Source organism: Saimiri boliviensis, chromosome 3, assembly GCF_048565385.1.
Source record: "Saimiri boliviensis isolate mSaiBol1 chromosome 3, mSaiBol1.pri, whole genome shotgun sequence".
In the NCBI taxonomy this organism is placed as follows: domain Eukaryota; kingdom Metazoa; phylum Chordata; class Mammalia; order Primates; family Cebidae; genus Saimiri; species Saimiri boliviensis.
Genome location: NC_133451.1, coordinates 48,287,265 through 48,305,111, shown reverse-complemented (window position 1 = coordinate 48,305,111; position 17,847 = coordinate 48,287,265).

Genomic DNA, 17,847 nt, shown 5'->3' with positions numbered 1-17,847 from the left:
TCATTTTTTTTTGCCTCAGAAGACAAGTCTGGGTGAGAAAGAAATTTAAATTTTAAGTTGTGGAAATAACACATGTTGGGGGAACACCTTGTAATTCAGCACAGTTTAGTATTCAGCCCCAGCTTCACTGTGCAGATGGCACTGTTGGATGACGCTGCCCCATCCTTTTTCCTGGGAGCTCCATGCTCTTCCCAGCCTGCCTTCTAGCTCCTAGGGACAACGAATTTCGAAAAACAAAGTATAAATCGATTACGTTGCAGCATCACATTTTGCCTCTTACTTTTCATGTTAAGAGCCAGTGTCATGAAAGCCTCAACAGTGGGTTTTATGAATTAAATTATTTCTAAACAATCTCTTCATGTTAGGACCAAATAATCAGAGCCTATCTAGATTTACCAAAATACAATAGGGCCTAAGTGATTTTATTGGTGTGTCAGCCTTTGTTTGCTTTTTAGGGTTCCTTTATGTTTGTTTTTTTGTTGTTGTTTTTTGTTTGTTTGTTTTTGAGAGTCTCTCCCTGTTGCCAGCCTGGAGTGCAGTGGCTTGATCTCGGCTCACTGCAACCTTCACCTCTCGGGTTCAAGCGATTCCACTGCCTCAGCCTCCCAAGTAGCTGGGACTACAGACACACACCACCATGCACACCTATTTTTTTACATTTTTAATAGAGACGGGGTTTCACAATGTTGGCCAGGATGGTCTTGATCTCCTGACCTTGTGATCCACCTGCCTTGGCCTCCCAAAATGCTGAGATTACAGGCGTGAGCCACCGTGCCCAACCAGTTCCTTTATGTTTTAAAGTGAGTTGAACAAAAGACATTAGGAACTTCCAAAGGAAAAATAGCTTCATTTTGGTTATGAGATACCAGAGTCAGAAATGACAATTAAGTAGAAAAGACTTAGAATTGGGTGCTTATTTTCCACATGATTATAATAAAGTATGTACTAACAGCCTTGAGGGGATCATACTCAGGTTGTCAGTGACATGGAGGCATCTTTTACTTTTTTCTCTCCCAAAAGTGAGAGAAAGAGTGAGGTTGTGCTTAAGGGAGTGTGGAATTCTATAGAAGCTCTTCATGGAAAAGGAGTTGGGCACTTGCATTGTAGGTTGCAGACTGATTGTGTTCTTACTTCCTTGAAGTATAAGGGAGCTTTGAGAAGAAAACTGAGACTTGTATCTAACTTGGCTAGAAGTAAAATAATTCGGTCATTGATGCCACCATTTTTATGTATTTGATCAAGTCCTCCTCTGGAATCCAATGCAGCTACATTTATATTTCAGTCTCTCTGAATGGACTTTGTTGGAGAGAACATTCTGTGCTAAGAAAATGGAAAATAAACGCAAGAAAACTTCAGAAGTGAGCCTTCACGCCTCCTGCAGCAGGTGAGAGCTCTGTGCTTTAGAGCTTGTCTCCAGGTTGAGATTTACCTGTTTTCCACTCCGAGGGGATTAGAAAGATACTTTTTTAATGGGTTATAAAACTTTTGTGAAGAAGAGACTCATTCTATTGGCCTTCTCCACCTCTCCTGTGAAATAAATTGTTTGAAAATTCTTTGAAGAGAAATGGCTTCTGCATATTTTTCTATCTCGGCTATCCCAAAGCCCGGAGAAGAAATATTAAGTCAAAATTGCTCAGCCAGGTATGTTGTATATGCCAGCTTTGACATGTAAACCAAAGAAAAGGATGGAGCCAAGTCTCAACGTCCAGGTTTATTTTGCCAAAGGGTGAGAACACACCAGGGAAAAGAGACACAAGCCACTGTAGGATCTATGGCCTGCACTTTCTCCAAAGAGGATTTGGAGGGCTTCAGTATTTAAAGGGGAAAAGTGGGCCGGAGGAGAAAGGAGGAAAGCAAAAAAAAAAGAGGGAGAGTATGGTCACATTCTTAGGAGACTGATTAACGCTCACTGAATCCACATGTTGCACGTGGAAAGGAATGGGTGGAAGAACAGTCGAGTATGTCTTCTCAGCAAAACTGCTCTTTATAAAAGATAAACATAATAGAGGAAAAATTCAAATCTGCATTCAACTGAGGGTGGGCAGTGGGGATGATTTCTACTTTCCTCTGGCCCATGCTCTGGGAGGCCACCTGGGGAGATGTGGCCTCTTGTACCTATCTGCTTAGGAACAAAAGGAAAGACAGTGTTTTTGTGACTCAGCTTCCAAGCTGAGTATACTGAGTATACTTTGGTATACTGAGTTTGAGGTCCCAAGATGTTCTTTTCCTTTCTCAGATGTGTGAGGCTTCAGCAGAAGGGTGAAGGCTGTAGAATGGAGAGAAAACCCTCTCCCTGGTGGGGGGGCATTAATTGACTTGGTTTTTTAACTTATGTCATCTGAGGAGTCTGTGGAAGTTTATGAAGAATGAACTCACCATAGAACCTGCCTTCAGATGAAAATTTGTACAGAATGTAGAATAAGGGGCTGTGAGTCTCAGGGTAAGAGGAGGAGAATAAGGTTAGGATTCCTAATACTGCTTAGCTTCTAGCCTTGGGTCTTGCTGCAACACCTACCCAACACCTGTGTGTGTGCTTTGCAAAGCTAGATGGGACCCAGGTAAACCCCACAGGTGTCTGTCACTGATAGGAAACCTATGCCTTCTCTGCCCTTGCTTTTGCTTCCCTGACCTTGCTCTCCCATGGAATTTTGGATTCAGTTCAGTAATTCGGAGTTCCAGTGTGGGCTGGTCACCAGCTGATGCAGTCCCCCTAGCGTATGGGAAAGCAAAGGATCAGGAGGCATGAGATACAGTTCAGGCCTTTGCTTCCTGGTTTGCATAAGTCAGATGTTGGACATAGTGTTGGGGTAGGGTGCTGAGGAGTGGTAGTTGGTGAAGGGGCCCTTTTACACAGAAGTCCTCAAGGGAGAGAGACCAATTGACAAAACAATGGAAAGTATATAATATTAGCTACTTAAATCATAAGTAGTTCTGGGATACTAGGCTCCACTGTTTTATTTATTCCCCATAACATCTTAAGCAAGAAAGAGGAAGCTGAAGACGTGAGAAAAGCAAGCATCCCCTGACAGGCAGGGTCTAACCTGAGACAGCTGCCCTCTGATGTTGTCAGGAGCCATCCTGGTGCTCATCGCTGGGGGCTGTGACGTTTCTTGTTCGACGTAAGTCACAGACCACCACCCTCAGACAAGGTCATGCCGTGACTGTGATGGAGTAACACAAAAAAGAAGTTCACTTCATCATTTCTTCCGAGCATAGACAACACAAGGTCACTGTCAACCATGAAATCCCAAACATTCCCCTCCCTCCTCATCCGAGTGCCTGCTGTTCTTCACCAGTTCCCATTTTAGCTTTGCTCTCATCTGTGCTACATGAGATTTACTAGGATCTAAATCAGATAATCTCCTCCACTTACTGACAGCACATCCCTATCTGCGGAACACTCCTGCAAATGACCTAAGCAAGGTCCCCATCCTCGAAGTTGTGGCAGCCGCTTACCCTGGTGCCCACGGTACCCCAGAGTGTGTGATCTCTCAATGCATCGAGCATTAAACACAATTTGTTGAACCACAGTTGTGTTCCTGGTGGTCTGACTGGAGAGTGCTAGACAGAAGTCACTTGCCGAGGTCTGCTGTTCTCATGAGGGAAAGGGGGAAAGGAGCGTCATACACACCAGCTGGTGCCTCATTCATCTGCACCAACTCGTCCTGCCCACGGGGTTGGCGGTGGTGGCCCAGACACCAAAGGAGGCTTCTTACAAGTAACTCTGGAGAAATCTGGACCAGTTTTTCCTAACCTGTAAGACAAGGTCAAAGCAGTTTCGCAAGGAATAGAAACGCTGGCAAGCATGCAGTGTGATGGGAGGCATGGCCTGGTAAGACTGACATGCTTTGCTCATTGTTCCTCGTTCCTGGCACCTCCACACCTCCCCTCCGAGTCCCTCGGCTCAGGTGTGTCTGGGTCTAGAGCCCTTGCTTTCCTGAGGGGTCAGAACCCTTATTTGAGGCAGGGTCTGAAACCGAGGAGGTGGGGGCTGAGCTCCCTTGTATGGAGAGTTCAGTCAATTTCAGGAATTCCAATTTGCTCTAACAGAGAAGGTCCAAGTTCTGTCTGGATCCTGTTATGTGTGCTAAAGAGCTTTCCAGAATCTTAGGGCTGGGGTGGGGAGGGGTCAATCTGGTGTGGAAGGGCAGGTGGCAGTAGAGACGATTGAAGCCACAGAGGCAGGGCCCCATGCCCTATAGTGGGAAGGGGCCCCCCAAACACCTCCTGATCATCTTCAAAGCAGCTGCTGCGTGAGTCTTGCTCTTACTTTATATGCATTGCTTATGTGTTTTCTTTAAAAAAAAAAAATAAGAATTCCAAATGTGACAGCAGTGATCTTGAATCCAAACTAGGGCTAAAATTAAACAGGCCCTTACCTTTCTGCAAGACAGGGCAATGGAACAAAAGATCATGAAAGGAGAGAAGAAGACAGGCTTCGTGAAGACAGTGTCCTGTCCCTCTCTGAAGCTGGTGCTTAGAAAGGGTTGTCGAGTTAAAACAACTGTGTTACAAGGGGGTGTGGGGCTAACGTGGAGAAAGTTAAGAAAAAGAGAGGAGAGGTGATTCTTATTCTTATTTAGCTTGTTAATGTTACAAAGCAGGAAAGGAAGGGTCAACTTAATTTAAAAGAGTCAGGATCCAACTAGAAGAGTTTAAGTGCAAAAAGTAAGGGTAGCTGTCCAGCACACCTGGACACCAGAGAATGATAATTAGTGCTCCCGGTGTGGGGATAATAAAGATTATTTATATAGGCAAAAACAGGTGTAGAACAGAATCACAACATTCTCCATACAAAGGCTAACACACAGAAGATTTGACTGGCTTCTGTTGATTACACTCCAAAGGATTGCTCAATTTTAAAAGAGGTAAACATCACGAGGGTCTCTATCTCATTTAGCCTAGGTTTGAATAAAGAATAGGAAATCTGGTTAATGTGTAACATCTCAACACAAACGTGAGGAAGCAACGGTCATTCACAGAGAAGAAAAACAGCTGTGACTCAGTTTCCACGGCTTAACTTTTGACCTTGGCATAATAAATTGGGAAGATTCTGAAGTTTTATTTTCTTTTCACAGAAGAATGAAGAAGAAAGGAAAGGAAAAGACATCTTTGAGAAATCGATGTAAGGGTTTAACTAAAAGATCTGAGAGCCACATTCTGATTTTGGAAGGTACAGGAAAAGAGCCCCGCAGCAAGCCAATTAAGGTGGCAAAGCATAATTCAAGTTTTGGTTACAATTTTTGGCAAGCTATTGATTTTTGTAGGCAAAAACTGTGAGACCTCTCAAAAGTGATATGGGATAGGAACTCATTTATGGTTTTAGAACAAGTGATGTGGGATAGAACTCATTTACTGTTTCAGAATTTCTGGAACTCAGTTTTGCATTTTGAAGTTTCCTTCATTATTGTTGCTAGAGGCATTTATTTGTGATTATGTCTGCTGACCCCAGACTACAAACTACATAATTGAACTTTAATTACATTAAGCACAGGATTTTTTCTCTTCTCCATTTATATTTATGGAGGAATGAAGTATTGGAGAGAAAGTCAGCCAGGCATGGTGGCTCACACCTGTAATCCTAGAACTTTGGGAGGCCAAGGTGGGCAGATCGCTTGAGCCCAGGAGTTTAGACCAGCTTGGGCAACATGGCGAAACTCTGTCTCTACAAAAAATTAGAAAAATGAGCCAGGCTTCCTGGTGTACACCTGAAGTTCAGCTACTCGGAAGGCTGAGGTGGGAGGATCTCCTGAGCCTGGGGATGTAGAGGCTGCAGTGAGCCATGATCGTGCCACTGTGCTCCAGCCTGGGTGACAGAGGAAGACCCTGTCTCAAAAAAAATACAAAGTCTATAGTGACATTCTGAGACCAAGTGCTGTGAATAAGTGGATGACAGAAATATAAGAAGAATATTCAATAAAGAAAAATTGCAAAGCAGAGCTTAAGGGACAGAGGCAGGCAGGCTAATGAGTGAGGGACTTCCGTCACACTAAAATGTGAAGAAAGCTGCCTGATGGAATGTATTTTAAAATAGGTTTCAGGGAAAGTAGATATAGTTTATTTTTAAAACTTTATCATGAGAAATTTTAAACATGTTCAAAAGTAGAGAGAATAGAATACTGAACCTCCATGAACCCACGACTCAGCTTCAACAGTTAATTATAGCCCATCTTGTTTCAGACTGCAGGAATTTTCAGATGGTACTGGAAAGTTACCAAACAAGCAAGCCTTTAACTACTCAGGATCTCTAAACCCAGAAAGGACAAATGTATGAGGGGTTGATAAGGTTTAGATTGACAGCAAACTCTAAGGGATTTTCCATGTATTTTTTCATTCCTTTAACTTGAAGTAACTTAATCATTGGCATAAATGCAACAACATTTTTGTGATGAAGGGATTTAATTGTTGAAATGGCCTTAACTTTTATAATGGCTAAATAATATAAAAATGAAACTGAAGTTGCAGTATAAGGAAGTAACCACATTTATTTGGAAAACTGTAATGAAACAGTAGTATTTTATAACTAACGTCGATTATAGAATATATTTCTATGTATATATGCAAAAGTAAAAACTTTTACTTCTCACAGCTGTTTTACATGCCTTCTAGGTTTTCACATTTCCATCTACCCCTTACTTTTCTGGAATTTCCCCAAAGGGATGGGGCCAGACTCAATATTTCTGTTTGTCTTGCCCCTTTTCTGTTGGTGTTTTCTTTTGTGGCTGTCATTAGAAGATTTACTCATCAATGCATTAAATCAAAGAATGCTAGAGCAGAAAAGGAGTTCCTGGAAAACAGTCCAAACTTTCCAAAGTCAAGATAAGGAAACAGAAGCCCTGAGTTCTTACCAAGACTTGCATCACTTTCCAAGGTGTTTTTACCTAAAGTAAGAAAGGAGGTACTGGTGACGGTGACCCCAGTGTGGAAGCAGAGTCGCTATTCCACTTGAAGGAGGAAAGGAATGTGAACTCAATTGTAGCTCTTGAAATCTCCATCTCTCCCTGGTGCCTGCGCAAAGGAGCCTGTGGGGGCCTGAGCTGCAAGGGTCGGGGCAAGGAAAGAGTAAGAGCTGGTCTTAGCAATCAGGAGGTAGAGCAGAAACCCGAGGGTCTTAAATATAGAATTTCAGCCTTCCCCCAGTCCATTACCCAAATGACCTATGGCTGTTTTCAAGCTTTTCTTTCAGTAGCACACCTGTTTGAAAAATAAAATCTAATGTCCAATCTTATGGTGTGCAGGTGGCATTTTTTCCTCAGCTTTATTGAGGTATGATTGGCAAATAAAAATTGTATACATTTAAAGTGTACAACAGGATGGTTTGGCATATGTGTACATTGTGAGACCACTAGAGTTAATTAGCAAATTGTTACTCTTTTTGTGCATGTGTGATAAGAACATTTAAGATCTCTCTTAGTAAATTTCATGTATATTATCCATTCTTATTAACTATGTCACCATGCTATATGTTAGATTATCGGAATTTACTCATCTTAAACTGAAATTTGTTACCTTTGACTAATCCCGCCTCATTATTTCCTTCTCTAGCCCTAGTAACCAACATTCGACTCTGTTTTTATGAGTTCCAGTTTTTTTAGATTCCACTTATAAGTGATATCATGCAGTATTTGCCTTTCTATGCCCGGCTTATTTCACTTAGCATAATGTCCTCCAGGATCATTCATGTTCTTGTAGATGACAGGATTTCCTAAGGCTAAATACTATTTCATAGTACATATATGTACATTTCTTTATCCATTCATCTGTCAATGGGCCCTTAGGATGTTTTGCATGTTGGCTACTATAAATAATGCTGTAATGAAATAGTAATACAGATATGTCTTGGAGTTACTGAATTCATATACTTTGGATATATACCCAGTAGTGACACTGCTGGACCATACGGTATTTCTGTTTTTAATTTTTTGAGGAACCTCCATACTTTTTTCTGTGTAATGGCTGTACCAATTTTACATTCCTCCTCACAGTATATAAGGGTTCCATCTTAGTCCATTTTGTGCTGCTTATACCAAAATTGCTGAGACTGGATAATTTATAAAGAACAGAAATTCACTTCTTGTAGTTCCGAAGGCTGGGAAGTCCAAGATCAAGGGGCCACCTCTGGCCTGGGCTTTAGTGCGGTGCCATCACACAGTAGAAGGTGGAAGGGAAGAGAGTGCAAGCAAGAGGGAACAAGAGGTCACAGTCACGGCCTCAAGCACTTTATTATCTGCATCAATCTATTCATGAGGGTGGAGCCCGCATGACCTAAACACCTTCCATTAGGCCTCGCCTCCCAACACTGATGCATTGTGGGTATAGTTTCTAACACGTGCTTTTCCAGGGACACATGCAGACCATAGCAGCCTCCCTTTTCTCCACATCCTTGCCAACACTTAGCTTTCAACTTTTTGAAAATAACCACCCTGACAGGCGTGAAGTGATGTTTCACTGTGGTTTGGATTTGCGTTTGTCTGATGCTTAGTGATGTTAAGCATCTTTTTATCTATCCGTTGACCACTTGTACATATATATGGTGTTTTATATGGCATTTTATGAGTGTACATTCCTTTTGTAAGTTATTTTTAGAAAGTTAATGAAAACAATGAGGCTATCTGAGGAACATGAAATTTTGACATCAAGGATTGTCAATGACAAGAGTACTCTTTTATTGGTCTCAGTGCCCAATTTACATCTGAACTTTTACTTCCCTTGCATAGAATTAAGAAAATTCAAGTTTGCACAGATACATGGCTGCATATTGTGTTTTTCATTTTGTTTTTAAAACAGCTGCTTTGTGATCTCCAAGATCTTTTCAGTAAAACCAAAATCGTGGGGAAACTTTTAAGATTTTTCATGAAAATAAGTTAACCTCTCAGATTACCTCAGTTAGAGTCTCTGATGAGTTCAAATTTGATTTAAACACAGTTGGGTATATCTGTTTGTTTGTTTGTTTGTTTTAAAGACAGGGTTTCTCCATATTGGCTGGTCTCGAACTCCTGACCTCGGGTGATCCGCCCGCCTCAGCCTCCCAAAGTGCTGGGATTACAGGCGTGAGCCACCACACCCGGCAAGTATATCTGTTTGTTATTAAGCCAAGTTATATTTTAGAATTGAAATTCTAATGAAAACATTTGCGGAACTCCTGAAGCAAGGTTCCATAGAACATAGTCTGAAAACCACCAATCTGATGTTGAAGAAGTAAGGCCTCCTTTACTTCCTCACTTCAAATGTTTTTCAGCCTTTTCCACTGCCATGGCTTCTATCCCTTTTTAGAGACAGTGTTTAGCTCATTTTAACTAAATTTCATTAGGCGCTGTTGCCTTTATAAAGCGTTGTTGGTAGGAGGGTGGAAAAAAGGGTAAAGTCACTGCTTGTTCTGCTTGGGACCTTGCATTCCCACCTCCCTTCCTTCTTTCCTCTCCATCCCATGGCATAAAGGGGTGGGTTTGAGTCAGAACCAAGCATCGTGAAGTAGGTGGACTTCTTTCTCATGGCTTCTTCAGTCCTGGAGCCAAACTGTTTCTGGTACGCCCTTCCCTTTAGGAAGCCAAGGTAGCAGACTGCTCCATTTGCACCTTCTGTGCTCCCTGTGCCTCCAACGCATACTGAAATCCCCAGGGGCTGTGATCCTGATTTTTCTTCTGCCTTATCATCGATCAAAACTTTCAGAATGGGAAGTATCCCATGACTCATATTCTGCTTTCTGCTAGGTGTTTTCTAGGTATATTGGCAAGCTAATCCAGCCGATATGTTTACTAGTGCTCTTTTGCAAATATTAGTTATTTTTCTCACACATTTATTAAGCAATTACTATGTGATGAGTAATAAGCTAAGTACTTTACATGATCATTGTTTTCGCACAACAACCTTGTGCGATAGGTTCTCTCTCATGATCATTCCCATCTAGGGATGAGAACACCGAGGCTGGGATTTAAAAGTGCTTTCTGAGAGTCCTCTTGGAACTGTTTGTTCTGGTGACCATCCAGGCTACCTGGTGCAAATTTCAGGTACAAATAATGAGGTGGTTTAGAAGCAAGCTTTTGTTCATCTGAAAGAATAGAGCTTTCCCCAAAAACACAGCCGTTAAGAGCACAGTCTTTAAAGTAAAAATAATACAAATTTAAATGTTGGTTCAGCCACTTACCAACTGTATGAAACTCAGTTTCCTCATCTGTAAAATGGGAGATAATAGTACCTATGTCTAAGTGTTGTTGTGAGGATTAAAACACATCACATGATGCCCATCACTATGTTCAGTGCATTTAATACATTCAGTGCTGGAAAGGAAGTGGTCAGAAAGTCTTAGCTGTTATTTTGTTATTATTAACCCATTATTAGGCCTGAGCTAGCTGAACGTGGAATAGCCACTCAAATCTTCCACTGAATCACATGTTTAAAATAGGAATAAGTATAAGTTACCTGGAGTAATTTAAGAAACAAAATGAGACTGTGCTAACACCATTTAGCTTAATTTCTTTGTTCTTTGAAGGTATGATCACCTCTTTGGATCATATGCAGTCTCTGCTGTGGCCTGGTTCCAAAATTAGCTCTATTATCTTCTTTTCTGTGAGGGCAACAAACTGCAGATTGGGCTCTTTGCACATAGATGGATGCTGTTTTGGTCAGCCAATGAAAGAGAGGGCAGAAAGAGCTGATACCATGAAGTCTTATTTCTTGTTCCTTGAGCAAACTACTATAACTAGCTTTGGGAGAAATTTTGCCCCCAGGAGCTGATCATGCTGCTGGTGCTCAGTGAAGTCAGCATTTTATTCACAAGGGCTCTTTCTGCACTTCTTGAAGGTTGGAGGGTCTTGCCTGACACAAGCCTTCCTCATAGGCATGCCAGGGACTCGCTCAGAGAGGGGCAGTCAGTACTCACAGAGGTCCAGATTCACAGCTGTTGGAACCTCTCTGGAGCCTAAAGTTAGTCCGGCCATGGAGAGGGCAGCCTTCTCTGCTCCTGTTCATCCGCTGAAAATGGCTGTGGCAACACGATCAGCTCCAAATCCTTGCAATTTGGCAACATCTTCCCTGAGCCAGTCAGGGATCTTCTCTGAATGAAACCCAGAAACACCCTGGGTTTCCCTAGTTCCAGTCAGATCACGTTTGGTTTTATTAAAACATGTTTGTATTTTTTAAAAGATAAAAGTACTAAATGCTTATTGTCCACAATTAGGAAAACATAATAAAAAAGAATCTTCACAAGGCCTTTTTTCTCATTACTTTTGTATGTTTGACTTCCATATGCATTTTTAAAAATAAAGTTACTTGACTAATTCAACACTTGCACATGGATATAGCTAAACCTCTGAGCTTACTAGTGTTAAGTCTTTCCTGACCTATGTAGAAACATTTTAAGTTTAAAAATGCTGTTTACATATGTGTGAAGGTATTTATTGCAAAGTTGCATATAATATCAAAAAGATCCACATGTTCTTCAAAGAAATAATGATACATCCATATTATGAAATTACATGCAGTAATTTTGACACACAAATCATGATCATATTTAAAAATTCACCAAAAATACCCAGTTAAATAGAGTAAAAACTGAAAGTTCCCCTTTATTCCAATTTTATTTTTTCCCCCCAAAGATAACTACTAATGAAAGTTTGGTGGGCCCTTACAGACCTGTTTTGGCATTAACACATATATATTTGCACATAGATAGGTAAATATATACATGATTTTAGTTTACATTTTTAAAACAAAGGTTTTTAAATTTTATTCTGCAACTTGCTCTTTCTTTCAATTTAATAGTGTTAAAGATTTTTCTAAACTAGAGTGATTTCATTTAAAATTAATTAATCGGCCAGGTACAGTGGCTCATGCTTGTAATCCCAGCACTTTGGGAGGCTGAGATGGGCACATCACTTGAGGTCAGGCATTCAAGACTGACCTGGCCAACGGGGTGAAACCACATCTTTACTAAAAATCTGAAACATTAGCTGGGTGTGGCGGCACATGCCTATAATTCCAGTTCCTCCAGAGGCTGAGGTGGGAGAATTGCTGGATCCTGTGAGGCAGACGTTGCAGTGAGCCAGGATTGCACCACTTCAGTCCAACCTGGGGACAGAGTGAGACTCCATCTCAAAAAAAATTACTGCATGTAATTCCATAATATAGCTGTACCATAGATACTGTATATATAGAGGTAGATATATATATACACACAAACACACATATGTATAAAGAACCTTGTATTATTGTGGGTCATGTGTATAATCCATATATTAGATTTATACCTATATAGCTCTCTCTCTATATATATAGCTATATATTCTATATATAGATATATCTATATATAGAGAGAATATACATAGATATTCTATATATAGATAGATATATCTATATATAGAGAGAATATATATAGAATAGGTATTCTGGAATAAAATCTATATATAGAATGTATATACAGAATATATCTATATAGGATATATGTATTATAGTTATAGTCATATATATATATATATATATATATATATATATATATATATGTATAAAACCTTGCAAGGCCAAGCATGGTGGCTCATGTATATAATCTCAGCACTTTGGGAGGCCAAGGTAGTTAGATCACTTGAGCTTAGGAGTTCAAGACCAGCCTGGGCAATATGGCAAAACCCTATCTCTACAGAAAATATGAAAATTACCCAAAAAATACAAAAAAAATCCTAAACTCCTAGCCTCATGTGATGGTGCATGCCCATAGTCCCAGCTACTCAGAAGGCTGGGGTAGGAGTATTGCTTGAGCCTGGGGAGGTCAAGGCTGCAGTTAGCCATGACTGTACCACTACACTCCAGCCTGGTCAACAGAGTGACAGAATGAGACCTTGTCTCTCAAAAAAAAAAAAAAAAAAAAAAAAAACAAAAAAACCGCACAACAACAGCAACAGTAACATAGTTTCTCAGGTCGCATCCCATGTGTACGGAATCCCAGACTCTGGCGTGGATCCAGCTCACCCGTGAGCATTTAGTAGATCAATGGAAATAAGTTATTGGTATGGAGTTTGCGATAGTAACATGAATGATGATACTTAATACATTTATGCTTATAGTGATTTTAATGATTATTGTCATATCTTGAAAGATTCAATCAGAAAAAAAACTAACCATGCAGATTTGTGATGATGGCATGTATAAATAAAACACCTCCTTTCCTTCATTACTCCAGTTTCATTCCTTCACCTCCAACATATACATCAATCACAGAGGTATAGCTTCATGTCTATTGCCAGCCCCCTAGTCCAAGCCGCCATACTGTCTTGCTTCCTCAATCCATTCATGGCACAGCAGCCTGAGAGCTTTCTTTTATCGTTTTATTTTGAAAATTGTAAACCTACAGAAAAGCTGCAAGAATAGGACAGCAAGAAACTATCCAACTAGATTTACCAGTTTTAACAATTTGTCATATCTTCTTTATCTCTCTTTATATATGCATATTTTGATATTACAGTTACTGTTATTATATTATTGTTCCTGATTTGTTTATGAGTATGGTGGAAACATCATAACCCATTGCACCTCATTGCCTCAGTCTGTATCCTCTAACAAAAACATTTTCTTCCATACCACAGTTACAATGATCAGGAAATTTGACATTGATTTAATACTATTTCCTATTATATGGTCCAAATTCAAATTGTACCAAGTATACTCAAAATGTCCTATCTAAAAAGTTTTTTTTTTCCAGAATCCAATCCTGGACAGATACTTGGTTGTCATGTGTCTTCAGCCTTCTTGAACCTCAGGCTTTCTTCGTCTTTTGTGACATTAGGACATCTGAAGTGTATGGGCCAGTAATTGATAATACACTCCTCCACTTGGGTTTGTCTGAGGTTTCCTCAGGAATAAATCCAGTTGATGCATGTTTGGTAGGGTTCCTCTCAGGTTATCACATCAGGGGCAGAGGGACCTTTGAACCCAGTGGGTAAGACTGTGCTCCCGCCGGGCATATCATCCTCCAGTGGCATCTTGTGGCGTCAGCTGTTCCATACCGAGGTCCTACACACTCCAACCCCTGCTCTGCCTGCCACGCTTCCTCCTTGCACTGAGCCCTGGCTGTGCTGGGCTTTGTCCAGTTCCTTGAGCAGGTCAAACTCTCTCCTTTAAAACCTCTTCCCCACTCTGCTCTGCTTCCGGTTGGTCGGCCTGTATGTTCAAGGAGTTCAGCATGGAACAGGGATAGAGTAAGAAATTGTCATTACCTTGAAATGGAAGTAACTGCAAGGTGAATTTTGTTAAAATTCTTTTTAGCCCTCCTACAGCTTAAGATATTAAAAATAGGGAAAACTATGTGAAGAAAATGCAGAAACTCTCTGTAATATCCTTTCAACTTTTTTGTAAATCTAAGTTATTCTAAAATTCAAAGTGTATGTTTGCCCTTCATCAAAAGTGCCATCTGTAAGGAATCAGCCCTCACCAGTCATGGAATCTGGTGTCTGAATAAACCATTCTGGTACTTGGCATACTCAGAAGTATGACTCACCCCTCTCCCATGTGACAAGTTTAGTTGGTTGTCATGTATGTGTATGTGTATGTGCACGTGTGTGTGTCTAAGATTTTTGCAATAAGGCAATCTAAAGGCAGCTCATCAAAATAACTTTAAAATATTTTTGATGTTTTTACTTGAAATACTTTTGGCACCTTAGGTATAAAAAGTAAGTGTATTCATGTTTATAAAGTTGGATAATCTGGTTAAATAATTCCATTTAGAATTCTTGGGGAAATCATACGCAATTATTCCTAATAGGTCTTCTCAAATTCCATTCCAAGTCATCATCAGAAGCCCGTCTCCCAGAAGAGCCCTGTGTTCCTGTTGCTTTATGAGATGAAGTGGTGTGGAGGTATCAAGGGGTGAAGATGTTTACAATGATGCAATTCTGGAGGCTGAGAAGTCTAAAATCAAGGTGCCAGCAGAGTCCATGTCTGGTGAGGGCTGATTCTTCATAGATGACACCTTTTATGTGTCCTCACATGGCAGAAGGGCAAACATACAATTTTAATTTTAGAATAACTTAGATTTACAGAAAAGTTGCAAGGATATTACAGAGAGTGCCTGCATTTTCTTCCCACAGTTTCCTCTAATTTTAATATCTTACGTTACTTTGGTACATTGGTCAAAATTAGGAAACCAACATTAGTACATTATTTTTAACTAAACTTCTGATGCGGTTTGATTGTGTCCCCACTCAAATCTTGTCTTGAATTATAGCTCCCGTAATTCCTATGTGTTGTGAGAGGATCTGGTGGGAGATAATTGAATCATGGGGGCAGTTTCCCCATACTGTTCTCCTGACTGTGAATAAGTGTCATGAGATCTGATGACTTTTATAAGGGGTTTCTTTTTTTGCTTGGCTCTCTCATTGTCTCTCTTCTCTACCACCATGTAGGATATGACTTGCTCCTTCTGCTATGTGGCAGCCTCCCCAGCCATGTGGAACTGTGAGTCAATTAAACCACTGTCCTTCATAGTTACCCAGTTTCAGGTACTTCTTTATCAGCAGCGTGAGAACGGACTAATACACCTTCAGACTTTATTCAGATTTGACTAGTTTTCCTTGGATGTTCTCTTCCTGTATGAAGATCCAATCCAGGTTACTACACTGCATTTAGTAACTTTTAAATGTCTTCTTAGTCTTCCCTGGTCTGAGACAATGTATTTTAAAAGTCATTTTTTATCAACATAGTAGTACACACATTTAATTAAAAAACTCAACTAGCATCAAAAGGCTTACAATGCAAAATAGGAGTTCATCATGCATAATACCCTAGAGATAGCCACCCTTCCCTGTTTTGGCCACTTCTGATGTTTACCTCTGTATTTATAAATAATACAAATTACCTAATTTGTATTAAAGTACTTTGAAATTAAGTTACTATTAAAAAGGCAAAACTATGTTTGAGGTAAAATAAGACACACAGAACACCACGCAAAACCAATGAATGATTTGATGGGATGTTGTGAGTAGAGCACTTTTGTGAGTAAATCCCACCCAAGACAAGAAACAGAATGTTGGCAAACACACTAGTAGCCTCTCCACCTGCCCTGTTCTAATCAGAAGTGGTTCTAATCTAACCACTCTCCTGACTTTTATAGCTGTAACTGTCTTGTGTTTTTAAAAATAGTTTTGTTATCCAGTGTACATTGTAGAGCACTATGGTTTGTTTAGTCTTAACCATTTAAAAAAATGTTACTATTATTTTTTGAGACAGAATCTCACTCTGTTGCCCAGGCTGGAGTGCAGTGGCACGATCACAGCTCACTTCAGCCTCAACTTCCCAGGCTCAGGCGATCTTCCCATCTCAGCCTCCTGAGCAGCCTGGGACCACAGGTGCCTGTCACCATGTCTGGCTAATTTTTAAAAACACTTTTAGTCTTTTAAGTCTCTTTTAATCTACAGATTTCTTCTCCATCCCTTTTCTTTTCCTCACAATCTCTCATTCCTTTGCCTTTCCCTTCCCTCCCCTTCCCTCCCCTTCCCTCCCCTTCCCTCCCCTTCCCTCCCTTTCCTTCCTCTTCCCTCTCCTCCCCTTCCTTTACAAAATCCACAGTTTGACAATTCTTAGTGTTTATCTTGGAGAGTATCCTTTATGTGACCTTGTCCTAATGCCCGGAGTCTTTTATACATTGGCTAGATATGCAAGTAGAGACTGCCTGCCCTAGGAAACATGTATATTATATATATATATGTATATACACACACACACACATATATATACACATATATATATTTTATATATGTACACATACACATATATATATGTGTGTATATGTACATATATTTTAAGTAAAAATGGTTGTAAGTACGTAGTAAGTAGTTGTATATATTTATGGGATTATGAGATATTTTGATATAGGCATGTAATGCATAACAATTACATCAGGGTAAATGAGGCATCCATTACCTCAAGCATTTATCCTTTGTGTTACAAGCAATCCAATTATACTTCTTAAGTTGTTTCTAAATGTACAGTTGAATTATGAGTGACTATAGTCACCCTGTTGTGCTACCAAATACTAGATCTTATTCTTTCCATTTTTTGATACTCATTAACCAAACCTCCCCCCTTCCCCACCAACTCTTCCCAGCCTCAGGTAACTGTCACTCTACTCTCTTATACGCTCACCTCTTGTGTTTTGGAGAAAGACACACTGTAAACAATCAAATCGTTTTGGGAAGGCAGGAAGATGAAGGCTGAAGAGAAGTTGTGGGTACTTGATAGTGACTAGCAGAATTTTACCCATATTTTTGCCTGTGGCAGAAAAAACTCTAGTATTTTTTATATATCTAGTTTTGGAACAAAGATGGCTTTAGAAATGGCATACCGATTAAGGGTGGGTGCTCTGATGGTCTGCCTGAGTTTATATCCTGGCCTGTCCATTTCTTAGTGGTTTTGCGATCTTGGACAAGTTATTTAGCCTCTTGGTGCCTGAGTTTTCCCTTCTGTAATATGGGGGTGATAACCCTATTGGCTTAAGGTTGTTGCGAGTGCCAAATGAAATGATACATGTACAGTGCTTTGAAAAGTGGTTGGCAAGCACAGAGTAAATGCTTAATATTTTACGCTTCTGTTACTATGCTTTGCAATGGAGAATAGATTGAAAATGATCGATTTAAGTTTAATGTACATGCTCAGGATTTTCAATTCACTTACTCACTTTTACTCCTGGTGTATTTCCAGCTCTTAATCATGTGATGGGGATAAAATTAATTCATCCACAGCTGTTCTTTAATCTCTGGCTATTTTCTGACTCCTCGGTAAATAAATTATCAGCCTTTAAACAATTAGTCCCAGCTTGAAAGAATTTGTAAATATCTCCAAGGCCATACACAATGGAACAAATCC